At 41.7% G+C, this 12,500-nt stretch overlaps 2 protein-coding genes across 2 annotated transcripts in view; one reads left to right on the plus strand and one right to left on the minus strand.

Annotated features, from left to right (window-relative positions):
* sgsm3 (small G protein signaling modulator 3) overlaps positions 1 to 12,500 on the minus strand; it is a 234,304-nt gene that overhangs the window by 146,669 nt on the left and 75,135 nt on the right. The gene's annotated exons all lie outside the window — the stretch shown is intronic.
* Positions 8,700 to 12,500, plus strand: part of LOC132861693 (somatostatin receptor type 5-like) — a 16,395-nt gene continuing 12,594 nt past the window's right edge. Inside the window, exon 1 of the mRNA XM_060893246.1 lies at positions 8,700 to 9,040. The gene's annotated coding sequence lies outside the window, so the exon portion shown is untranslated. The remainder of the gene's footprint in view (positions 9,041 to 12,500) is intronic.

Consider the following 12,500-nt stretch of genomic DNA (forward strand, 5'->3'; position numbering starts at 1 on the left):
TGAAGTAAAAAAATGATCTGAATAAAAGGTCAGCGAGTGATTCTAGCTGCTATAACGTAAATGAGATCAGAAACGAAGGATTGTTCTTTAATCAATAAGAAATTGTAATTATTAATTTCTGTGGTGTTTAAAGAATAAAACACACAAAGTGAAAAAGACACAGAGTGTGTATTACTTGTGTAGTGGAATAACAGGAGCATTATAACTGGATCATTTCCAGCTCAGTGCAGAAGGAACAGTGAATTATTCCCATTTCTGACCCTGATATCTCCTGTCGTGTCCCTGCTAACAGCCTCAGCTCCAGTCCCACAGAGCGCTCACTCTCAGCGCTCCTCTGACACACGTGACCTTTAATAACGTAGCCATCAGAAACGCTGCTCGTCTCCCACCACGAGGAACGAGACACGCTTAGCTTTCACACAGAGGAACAACACGGACGTTTCTCATGCAAACGTTTGTTCAAAAGAAGGTCAGGAAATGATCGATGGCTGACTGCAGCGTCTGAACTTCATCCTGAATATTCAACACTTCAATAATCAAAAGTTTAACACTTCAAATCAATAATCTTCTCAGAGGTGAGAATGCAGACGAGGACACGAGAGATGAGAGAACACTTTACATGGTGAGGAAAGACTCCTCCACTACAGAGGAGCCAAGAACTCCAACACCAAACACACCAGCACCAAACACACCAGCACCAAACACACCAGCACCAAACACACCAGCACCAAACACTCCAACACCAAACACTCCAGCACCAAACACTCCAGCACCAAACACACCAGCACCAAACACACCAGCACCAAACACTCCAGCACCAAACACACCAGCACCAAACACACCAGCACCAAACACACCAGCACCAAACACACCAGCACCAAACACATCAACACACCAAACCACAAAACACAAACACACCCAAACACCAAACACACCAGCACCAAACACACCAGCACCAACAACACCAACACCAAACACACCAGCACCAAACACACCAACACCAAACACACCAGCACCAAACACACCAGCACCAAACACTCCAACACCAAACACTCCAACACCAAACACACCAATACCAAACACACCAACACCAAACACACCAGCACCAAACACACCAACACCAAACACATCAACACACCAAACCACAAAACACAAACACACCCAAACACCAAACACACCCAAACAAACACATTAACATTTACTGTACACTATTTCAGTATTGCATTCTAAAAACTTTTTACATAAATCTGCGGAAGAAGAAAATATGAGAAATAAAATAAGCGAATCAGAGAATGATATCAGGAAGCGATGAAGGAAAAGAGCTACAAAACAATGAGGGATTAAATCTGCACAGAACCTTCAGTCAGTGAACTAGAACACATTCATCTGATATTTCATTTCTTTTATCAGACACGTGATGCTACAGAGGGAGATTTACTGATTTAAATTAATGAACAATTTTACATTCATCATGATGTTTATGTGCCTGGATCTCGTCCTGATGTCACGTCTGTGTGCGTACAAGAGAAAGTGATGGAGTTCAGTCAGGCGTGAGGAGGAACGTTAACGTCCTCACTGCAGTGTGTTCATCTCATCGTCCTGCTGCCTCACTTCAGCTCTCACTCTCCACAGCTGCTGTGTGCTAATATACACCAAACTGAGCTGAATTGCTTACAGAGATGTTAGCTCATGGCTCAGTGTGTCTCTGCACACACACACACACACAGTTCTAAGAGTTTATTACACTCCATCACACATGGACACACCACATCAGTGGGGTTTCAGTGATTTTCAGTGCTGCTCTTTGTGTGCTTGAGCAGTTTTGGGTTATTAGCATAAGACGTTAGCATGTAGTGTGATCAGGATCGACTCGACAGTTAGAATGTTAGCACTGCAAATGTTCGGTCATAGATTTTTTAATAGAGAAATAACTAGTTTTGCAAACTCACACAGAATCAGTGCACAGCGGCAGAGAAAGAGCGAGAACTTAATCATCGTTTCTACATCACAGTCACAGACTCCAGCTGTGCTCCAGATGTTCTGCCCTCGCTCCAACACACTAAAGTTTTTCTTTACGCTTCTGTTCTTAAAGGGAACATAAGATTAGCTGCTGATGGATAGAGAGATAAGACTGAGAAGTAATCCGGGTTGCCATGTAGTACAAATATATAACGCAGTGTTCACGAACACCACATCATTTCATTAACACCAGCTTTTCTATAAAAATATAAAAATCACAATTTATTCTAAAACATTCCTTTATGAATAAAGAACACTGATAATACATTATTATTTCATTCATCTTCACCACATTAAACACTGATACACTGCATTTCTGCTCAGTTTCATCAGCTCACATCATCTCCAGGCCATTAGGAGGATTTTCTCCTCATCTAAAAACGGAAGCTGTTTGTCTCCAAAAATCTCCAGATTAATATCATGAGTAATTAATACTAAGAGATGGACAGTCACAGAAAGGACAATCCTCTCACTGCTGACGTTAAACACAGATCTGTGAAAAGCTGTAGAAGTGTCTGTGTGTCTTAAAGTAGAAGTGGGGATTAGTTTTATGCTGAAATCTCATCTCTACGACACAAACAAACAGCTGACATCTCAGAGCCTGATGTCTGGAATGAGCTATTGATTTCCTACATTCAGTCACACGGCCTTCAGCCTCCAGCTCAGGGTTTATAAAGAGACGAGTCACTGAGCTCTCGCTTCTCCATCTCGGAGCTCTCGCATCTCCATCTCGGAGCTCTCGCATCTCCATCTCGGAGCTCTCGCTTCTCCATCTCGGAGCTCTCGCTTCTCCATCTCGGAGCTCACGCTTCTCCATCTCAGCGCTCTCTCCTCCATCTCGGAGCTCACGCTTCTCCATCTCGGTCTCGCGTCTCCATCTCAGAGCTCTCGCTTCTCCATCTCGGAGCTCACGCTTCTCCATCTCGGAGCTCACGCTTCTCCATCTCGGAGCTCACGCTTCTCCATCTCGGAGCTCACGCTTCTCCATCTCGGAGCTCACGCTTCTCCATCTCAGCGCTCTCTCCTCCATCTCGGAGCTCACGTGTCTCCATCTCGGAGCTCTCGCGTCTCCATCTCGGAGCTCTCACTTCTCCATCTCGGAGCTCTCACTTCTCCATCTCGGAGCTCTCACTTCTCCATCTCGGAGCTCTCACTTCTCCATCTCAGAGCTCTCACTTCTCCATCTCAGAGCTCTCACTTCTCCATCTCAGAGCTCTCACTTCTCACGTCCTCCTAAACTGATTAAACTTTAAGCATATATGAGATGCTGTGAATATGAATAAATAACCCACCAACATCAGATAAAACCTAATATCCTGTTTTAGAGCTGGAGGATTATTAGGGGAAACATTATTGGATCCTTCAGATAAGTCTATCAGCACTGAAATCCAATCTAATCCAATCTAATAAAATGTGAGCTGAGAAAAAGCAATGGTTGTTTGGATATCTGTTGTAGGTGTTTGTGGTGCTGGTGGTGTACTCACAGCTTGAACACTCTCATGCACCTTGATATTATTTTTTTATCCGGAGCAGAGAAAATGAGAAGCTCTTTTGATCTCTGAGCTCGGCAGGAAACCCAGTAGGAGGTCAGAGTGTGACAAAGAATTGTAAAGAGCCATCACTGAAATCAGACTCCTCTTTCATCCCTCCATCATTCCATCCAAAACACACCAATCCCACAACGCTGTACACACACTACACACTGAAACATATCAACACACTGAACTGAGTAATAAGAGGAGAGAAGGAGCAGAGAAGAGGGAGATGAAGATGACAGTGATGTGTGATAGAAAAAGTTCTGTTTGTTTCTTCACTCATATCAAATCCATCATGGCTCTGCTGCTCCACTCTTCTTTCCCAGAGTGATTCCCTCTCCATCTCCTTCTCAGCCAACATCCTGCTCAATCTCAGCATATAAACCACTCACGCTCCTTTTTTTTCTATCCATCCATCTGTTTTTCCTTTAATCCCCTATGCATGCAGGTCTTCACTCTGTTCTTCCTTTCTCACAGGAGAACTGATCCGAGTCGGGGCTCTGAGGACAGTTTCATCCTCCATCCATGTGTAAAGATTCAGCTTTTTAAGATCAGCCGAATGACGGAGAAAAGAAGGTCTCTGGTTCAAACAAAACGTCACTAGAGCAACCATTCATACACTAGATTTAATAATATCACACAGAATAGATGTCACTGATATAGATATCATTCCTCAAAGTGATGACATCACAGACCATTACCTCATAATGTACACACTACCTGTAGAACAGACTAACTGCGTTTCACCACATTATCGTCTCGGTAGAACTATTATTCTGACCACTAAAGACAGATTCACAAATAACCTGCCTGATCTGTCTGGACTTCTTACTGCACCCTTAAACATAGACGATCTAGATGTAATGACTAACAGCATAGACACTATATTCACTAACACATTAGACACTGTTGTCCCATCAGATTACAGAAGGTTAGAGATAAAACACCTGCACCGTGGTATAATAGTCATACTCACACCCTCAAGAGAGAAACAACCTGTAACCTCGAGTGAAAGTGGAGAAAAACTAAATTAGAGGTTTTTAGAATTGCATATAAGGACAGTTTGTCCAGCTATAGACAGGTTCTAAAAGCTGTTAGGGCTCTGAGCACCTGAGCAAACTCATAGAAAATAACCAGAACAATCCCAGGTTTTTATTTAACACAGTGGCTAGACTAACAAAAAACCAAAAATCTGAACACACTATTCCATCACAGTTCAGTAGTGACAATTTTATGAGATTCTTCACTGATATAATCGAAAGTATCAGGAATAAAATAGGTGACGCTCAACACATAAGAGCAACTAGTGACCCAGTCTCACCTAAGGTTCTAAACACACAACTACAGTGCTTTACAAGTACAGGTCAGGAAGAGTTAGTTAAACTTATTACTACAGCTAAATCAACAACTTGTTCACTAGACCCCATTCCAACTAAACTACTGAAAGAAGTGTTATATAAAGCCGGTGAGCCTCTTCTTAATATTATTAACTCCTCATTATCTTTAGGTCCCTAAACCCTTCAAGTTGGCAGTTATTAGGCCACTCATTAAGAAACCTAATTTAGATCCTAATGGACTTTCAAATTACAGACCGATTTCACACCTTCCGTTTATGTCTAAAATACTAGAAAAGGTTGTGTCTGTTCAACTGAGCTCCTTCTTACAGGAGAACAATATCCTCGAAGAGTTTCAGTCAGGTTTCAGGCCCCATCATAGCACAGAAACTGCACTTGTTAAAGTTACAAATGACTTGTTCTTAGCTTCGGACAAAGACTGTATGTCACTATTAGTTCTACTTGACCTTAGTGCTGCATTCGACACTATAGATCACAACATTCTCCTAGATCGCTTACAAAATTACACAGGTATTCATGGACAGGCTTTAAGTTGGTTTAGATCCTACCTGTCTGATCGATAACATTTTGTAGAATTAAATGGTGAATCCTCCAGTTTATTACCAGTTAATTATGGGGTCCCTCAAGGATCAGTTCTAGGACCTCGAGGACCTCGACCTCGATATTTTCTCGATATACCATTAGGGAACATTATCAGAAGACATGGGATTAGTTTCCATTGCTATGCCGAAGACACACAGTTATACATCTCATCAAAACCAGATGAAATAACTAAATTGTCCAAATTAACTCAATGCCTTAGAGAGATAAAAGATTAAATGAGCTGTAACTTTCTGTTGTTAAACTCTGATAAGACAGAAATACTACTTATAGGCCCAAAAACCAGTACACAGAAACTCTCACAACTTAATTTCCAATTAGAGGGATGTACTGTTACTAGTAGCTCGACAGTGAAAGTCCTGGTGTTTATTAGACAGTAACTTGTCTTTAAAATCATATCACCATATTACAAACACAATTCTGGTAGTTCCCAGAATATCTAAGTCTACTAAAGGTGGTAGAGCGTTTTCTTATTTAGCTCCCAAACTCTGGAATAGTCTTCCTGATAGTGTTCGGGGCTCAGACACACTTTCACAGTTTAAATGTAGATTAAAAACTCATCTCTTTAGTCAGACGTACACATAATACATCCCATAATATTGTGCACTATTACACTAGACTTGCACATTCTTATGAACAGCAGATATGTTAATCCCTCTGCACTGCTCTTCTCTTCTCTTTTTCTACCCATGCTGAGACACACATGCTAAGATCGTCTTCCGTGCGTTGAAATTTCTGGACCTCCACTGAGACAAGGCTGACTCTGTGAGAACCCTGAGACATCTACAGATCTACCGGCTCCAGTTGGACTCTGTGATACTTGTATATTTGTAATCACACCATCTAGTGTCACCCATATGAGGATGGGTTCCCCTTGAGTCTGGTTCCTCTCAAGGTTTCTTCCTTTACCAATCTAAGGGAGTTTTTCCTTGCCACTGTTGCCTGAGCCCTCAGACTTGCTCATTGGGGACAAATACACATACACACATACATACATACACACTGTGAACTGTATATATCTTGAATTATTTTATTTTTTATTATATTAATTCTTTATATTTCTCCTTATGTTTATCTTTTGTTCTATGTTTATGTTCTGTGAAGCTGCTTTGAGACAATGTCTATTGTAAAAAGCGCCATACAAATAAACTTGAATTGAATTGAATTGAATTCAGTCAGATGGTCCTGCAGGAAAGTCAACAACTGACCCAGAACATCTTCCTCACTCATCATCCCTCACTTCTCTCCTAAAACATTCTGCTGTTGATCTGGTCAGCAGCAGCAACAACAAAACTAACAACAAAAGCATCAGAAAATAACAAACAGAGCATCTGTTACTCCGTTTATTCCTTTATTATCTGTTTTTTGTTCAGGAGGGTGATCATTAAAGATGTCTTATTTATCAACAGAGTGACTAAAGTGACCACACCTTTATTATTCTCAACAAAATAATCACTCCTCGTGCTGAGATTGATGTGTGTTGTGTGTGTGTGTGTGTGTGTGTGTGTGTGTGTGTGTGTGTGTGTATATGTATGTAATGTATGTGCCTAAACCTCAGTCCTGATGAAGTAATGGTAAACACCGAAGGTTAAACTACAGAAAAAAGAACATAAAGGTATAAAGCTAGAAAACCAATGTGTGTGTGTGTGTGTGTGTGTGTGTGTGTGTGTGTGTGTGTGTGTGTGTGTGTTTTCTGGGTGAAGGTCACAGTGAAGGATTTTTGCGTCAGAGCACTTGAGGAACACTGCAGTGAGCGTCACATGTTGACTCAGTGGGTGTTTAAAGAGAATGTAGAGATTAGATCTAATCGTATGCGATAACACACACAGACATTAACACCTTCTCGCTCTGAAGAAACCACCTCAGTAACATTAATGTGGAACTCTGATGAAGTGTTAACATAAAACACACTGCTGTGGAATTACACTCAGACAACATTACTACAGCAAGAACAGAAAACACAAAGAACCCTGAGCTGAAGAACCCTGAGCTGAAGAGCCCTGAGCTGAAGAACCCTGAGAAAACTGTGGTTCAGTTCCAGAATCCCTTTAAGGAGGATGAGAACACTTACTGTACTGTAGAGTCTACACATATAATGTATAACATGAGGGGTGAATAAAAGGTTCCTCATGAGTTCTCTGGTTATTAAAGGGTTCTTAGCTTCTAAATCAGTTCTACATGGAACCATTTCTAAATGTAAACGTGTCCTTCAGAGGGTTTGTGGAAAACCTTTAATTATTCTAAATGATTAAAAACTAGAACATTTAAGGATGTAGTTTAGTTTGAGGACCTTCTAGATAATAACTCTCTACAGTAGAAGCTCCTTTATGAGACTGTCAGTGGTTTTGTGATTCCGTTAAAGTAGAACCTTTAAACAGCCGAAGAATTCTTACAGATTTAACACTGTAATTTATGTAAAATGCCAATAGTCACACACACAGAACCAGACACACGCACACACACACACACACTCACACAAACGCACAGACACAGACACTCACACACACACAGAACCAGACACTCACACAGACACTCACACACAAACGCACAGACAGACACTCACACACACACAGACACTCACACACTCACACACTCAGACACATACACACAGACACATACACACAGACACAGACACACACACAGACACACACAGACACAGACACACTCACACACAGACACTCACACACAGACACACTCAGACACATACACACAGACACACACACACACACACACAGACACACACACAGACACACACAGACACACACACACTCACACACTCAGACACATACACACACACACACACACACAGACGCAGACACACACACACACACACAGACACTCACACACTCACACACTCAGACACTCAGACACTCAGACACATACACACAGACACAGACACACACACAGACACACACACAGACACACACAGACACACACAGACACACACACACACACACACACACACACACACACACACACACAGACGCAGACACAGACACACACACACACAGACACTCCCACACTCACACACTCACACACTCAGACACATACACACACACACGCAGACACAGACACACACACACACACAGACACTCACACACTCACACACTCAGACACATACACACAGACACATACACACAGACACAGACACACACACAGACACACACACACACAGACACACACACACACAGACACACACACACACAGACACACACACACACACACACACACACACACACACACACACACACACATATGATAACTCTCCCCACCCCCTTGCTCTTCCCGTGAGCTTGCGCTTATCCAGCAGCAGCCGTTACCTGGTTACCGGTCGCCGGTGTCGCGCGCAGTGCGGCGGTGAGGGACTCAGCTTTCAGAGCGCATTCACACACCGGAGAGTTTCACAGATACGCACGAGCTCCGCCGCTTCCAGCTTTCACGTCTCATCTCCCTCTTCCTTCCTTCTGGTCCTTACTCGGTTCTACGGTTCTGCATGAGTTCTGGGCTCCAGACTCGCGCTGCTGATCACAGGTAAGTTTCTGAAGCATCTTAAGCGGATGTAACGCGGTTAGTAACGGAACCCCGCGGCACGGAGAGGTTCTTCATCACACTTTAATACTGCGGGAGATTAAAGACACCGCTGTATGCGTAAAGGCGCGCGCGCTCCAGGTGTTCAGCTTTAATTGCTTTGTGGTTAATTAAGAAGTCACGTGATGTGGTTTAATCCTCTAATTATGTCTGATACAAATAAAGAAGTCACATCATTTTACTTTATTACATATTTCACAACATGTACATTACATGCTGTTATAAAATATATTCAATTTAATCTGTAAATATAAACAAAGCTGTTAAAATGTCTGTAGCACAAACTGTTTATTTATTTATTTATTTATTTATTTATCTATTTATTTATTTATCTATATATTTATTTATTTATTTATCTATCTATATATTTATTTATTTATTTATTTATCTATCTATCTATCTATCTATCTATCTATCTATCTATCTATATATTTATTTATTTATTTATTTATCTATATATTTATTTATTTATATATTTATATATTTATATATTTATTTATTTATCTATATATTTATTTATTTATTTATTTATATATTTATATAGTCACTGTTCCTCACACTGCATTGACTGTATTATAATAATCAATAATAAAATCTATATTAGTTTAGAAAGTAATCCGTTTGTGCCACATATTTGGATATTGTGGATATTATGGGATGTAGATGATGTCCTCTCACACACACACAGTGTGTAGTGTCTGTACAACAGTGTGTGTACACAGTGTGTAGTGTCTGTACAACAGTGTGTGTACACAGTGTGTAGTGTCTGTACAACAGAGTGTGTGTACACAGTGTGTAGTGTCTGTACAACAGAGTGTGTGTACACAGTGTGTAGTGTCTGTACAACAGTGTGTGTACACAGTGTGTAGTGTCTGTACAACAGTGTGTGTACACAGTGTGTAGTGTCTGTACAACAGTGTGTGTACACAGTGTGTAGTGTCTGTACAACAGAGTGTGTGTACACAGTGTGTAGTGTCTCTACAACAGAGTGTGTGTACACAGTGTGTAGTGTCTGTACAACAGTGTGTGTACACAGTGTGTAGTGTCTCTACAACAGAGTGTGTGTACACAGTGTGTAGTGTCTGTACAACAGAGTGTGTGTACACAGTGTGTAGTGTCTCTACAACAGAGTGTGTGTACACAGTGTGTAGTGTCTCTACAACAGTGTGTGTACACAGTGTGTAGTGTCTCTACAACAGTGTGTGTACACAGTGTGTAGTGTCTCTACAACAGAGTGTGTACACAGTGTGTAGTGTCTCTACAACAGTGTGTGTACACAGTGTGTAGTGTCTCTACAACAGTGTGTGTACACAGTGTGTAGTGTCTGTACAACAGTGTGTGTACACAGTGTGTAGTGTCTGTACAACAGTGTGTGTACACAGTGTGTAGTGTCTGTACAACAGTGTGTGTACACAGTGTGTAGTGTCTCTACAACAGAGTGTGTGTACACAGTGTGTAGTGTCTGTACAACAGAGTGTGTGTACACAGTGTGTAGTGTCTGTACAACAGTGTGTGTGTACACAGTGTGTAGTGTCTGTACAACAGTGTGTGTGTACACTGTGTGTAGTGTCTGTACAACAGAGTGTGTGTACACAGTGTGTAGTGTCTGTACAACAGTGTGTGTACACAGTGTGTAGTGCCTGTACAACAGTGTGTGTACACAGTGTGTAGTGTCTGTACAACAGTGTGTGTACACAGTGTGTAGTGTCTCTACAACAGAGTGTGTGTACACAGTGTGTAGTGTCTCTACAACAGAGTGTGTGTACACAGTGTGTAGTGTCTGTACAACAGTGTGTGTACACAGTGTGTAGTGTCTGTACAACAGAGTGTGTGTACACAGTGTGTAGTGTCTGTACAACAGTGTGTGTACACAGTGTGTAGTGTCTGTACAACAGTGTGTGTTTGTACACAGTGTGTAGTGTCTGTACAACAGTGTGTGTGTACTCAGTGTGTAGTGTCTGTACAACAGTGTGTGTACACAGTGTGTAGTGTCTCTACAACAGAGTGTGTGTACACAGTGTGTAGTGTCTGTACAACAGTGTGTGTACACAGTGTGTAGTGTATGTACAACAGTGTGTGTACACAGTGTGTAGTGTCTGTACAACAGTGTGTGTGTACACAGTGTGTAGTGTCTGTACAACAGTGTGTGTGTACACAGTGTGTAGTGTCTCTACAACAGAGTGTGTGTACACAGTGTGTAGTGTCTCTACAACAGTGTGTGTACACAGTGTGTAGTGTCTGTACAACAGTGTGTGTACACAGTGTGTAGTGTCTGTACAACAGTGTGTGTACACAGTGTGTAGTGTCTCATGATGAAGAGAACGTATTTGGTTTGTCAGTGGACTTTCTGCTGAACTCTTCTGCTCTACTCAGATGTGCTGAAACAGAGAGTGAACACTATTGTGTATTATTCACCGGCTTTGTCATGGCTGTGTGTGGGACGTCGTGGCCTCTGTGCCATTCTGCTGGAATTCTTTCCCGCTGCGTGGGTGACAGATGACTTCATCATTCCCTGATTTTCCCTGAGCATACAGATCCCTCTGACGTCACTGCGTGTGTGTAGGAGCAGAGCATTTCGCCTCCACGGCGTATAATAATCTCACACAACACAGCCAGGTTGTAGAAGAAGGTGAAGTCCAGAACTGTTGATGAGATGCTGATGTTGATGATGATGGAGTCCAGGCTTAGCCGACAGCTGTGCTAATTCTGTTAGCCTCTAACTCAGTTAGCCAGTAATGTGGTTAGCAGAGCAGGTTCCAGTCTGATGTGGAAAAGTCAATTTCACTGATCTGTCTCACAGCTCCAGTGAAGAGGAGAACTGTGAGCCTTAGATATTAGAGCAAATGTTTGTGCACCCTTAGGACTAAAATGAGTGAGAAATATAATGTATATATATGTATTAGGATATCAAGGACTTTTCTATGATAAGGAAATATCATCCTATAAATATAAATATTATAAAATTTATATTTTTATATTTATTAAAATTATAAATAACCTTTTTATATTTAATTCAGTTCTGTTAGAGTTGTGGCTTATTATTTATTTTAGTTCCACAACATGGATGCAGCTTTAATTCCAGAGACCTACTGCATGAGCTCAGGTGTGTGGTGAAGAAATGAGGAAAGAAAGAAATGAGCTCTGAGAGAAGAAGGATCTGTAGGGAGCTGAAGGAGCTGAAGGTGCTGAAGGTGCTGAAGAAGCTGGAGGAGCTGAAGGTGCTAAAGGAGCTGAAGGTGCTGAAGGTGCTGAAGGTGCTGAAGAAGCTGGAGGAGCTGAAGGTGCTAAAGGAGCTGATGGTGCTGAAGGAGCTGATGGTGCTGAAGGAGCTGAAGGTGCTGAAGGTGCTGAAGAAGCTGGAGGAGCTGAAGGTGCTAAAGGAGCTGAAGGGGTTAAAGGAGCT

The sequence above is a fragment of the Tachysurus vachellii genome, chromosome 18, assembly GCF_030014155.1.
Source record: "Tachysurus vachellii isolate PV-2020 chromosome 18, HZAU_Pvac_v1, whole genome shotgun sequence".
NCBI classification, from domain to species: Eukaryota; Metazoa; Chordata; class Actinopteri; order Siluriformes; family Bagridae; genus Tachysurus; species Tachysurus vachellii.